The sequence below is a fragment of the Dioscorea cayenensis genome, chromosome 5 (genome assembly GCF_009730915.1).
Source record: "Dioscorea cayenensis subsp. rotundata cultivar TDr96_F1 chromosome 5, TDr96_F1_v2_PseudoChromosome.rev07_lg8_w22 25.fasta, whole genome shotgun sequence".
NCBI classification, from domain to species: Eukaryota; Viridiplantae; Streptophyta; class Magnoliopsida; order Dioscoreales; family Dioscoreaceae; genus Dioscorea; species Dioscorea cayenensis.
Genome location: NC_052475.1, coordinates 31,654,630 through 31,656,047, shown reverse-complemented (window position 1 = coordinate 31,656,047; position 1,418 = coordinate 31,654,630).

Sequence of the window (1,418 nt, the reverse complement as noted above, 5' to 3'; positions counted from 1 at the left end):
GTGTGATCACTCTCCAGCATTGTGACACTCTGAACCAAGTGGCAGACATTTTTACAAAAGCTCTACCTGTGGAGAAGCATGAAAAGTTCAGAGCTATGCTTGGTGTCACCAAGCTTGAATCAAAGGAGGGTATGTCCGGATGTGATTAAAGCTTGTATGTGTTGTCGGGCGCCAGTTTAATGAAAGGATAGGTTCGTACATGGCGCAGGTTATTGAGAAGATACACAACTTGAAGAAGGAGTCTGCCGAAGATCACAGTGTACGTGAAGATTCATGTTTGCATGAAAATAGTCTGTGCAGTTATTGCTGCATGAGCAAATGTGTCATGGTGGCACAAGTTATCTTATCCTAGTTCTCTTTGCTTTTGAATGTTTTACTTTTCAGTTGTAAGCTTATATTATGCTTTTTGACTAGTTGAATGAAGTGTGTGTTTAGAGCGGCCCTGTGTGTGCTGTATGTGTGTTTGGTGAGAGTGCTGAGTCTATGCACTCAAGCAGAGCTTCTTCTCCCGTGAACGGTGAGTAGAGTGATCCTCAAATACCCAACAACCTCATGCTCGTGTCGCCACCTACAAAGTGTGTTGGGCAGATCATGGTTGCTTTCTTTCTGATATCACACAAGTCTTTGATATGGCCATAAATGATAATGTCGATGTGATATCGATATCTATTGGTTCGGAAGGATTTCCCGACCTTTATATATATGACGAGATGTCCATTGCATGTTTCCATGCCGCAGCGAAAGGCATCAGTGTAGTGGCTTCGGCTGGCAATAACGGTCCAACTAAAGGTACCGTCGTAAATTATTACCCTTGGGTCATCACCGTCGGAGCAAGCACCATGGATAGAGAGTTTCCATCTTATGTTTCATTCAATAACCAAGTTATCAAAGGTGGCAGCTTATCTCACAATGGGCTTTCAAATAAGTACTATCCCAAGTTATCAATATTGCTATAGATGCTATAACTCCAAATTCAACACAAAGAAAAGCGTACGTAAGAGAATTAATTAATTTATCACACTAGCTAGCTTGTTCATTGATGTTGATCATATATAACTAGCTAGATATAATTAATTACTTCATTAAATTTTCAACCAGATTTTCCTTTTGAATGCTTTGGATCCTAATAAAGTGAAGGGCAAGATAGTTGTATGTCTTCGGGGTACTCTGATGGTCTGAAGTTGTACTCCTACCTCAATACTACCAAGTTACATATTACATATATACAACAATATATACATATCATGCATTTTAATTCTTAGTGACTACACTTAACATTAATTATTCCTTGTGTCTATGTATACATATATTATGCTTTGTAGAGCACCGGTTGGGACTATTTCCCTCCCTAAGATGAAGTACAATGTGAAACCTGCACCGATGATGGCGGCATTTTCTTCTCGAGGACCTAGCCCTAT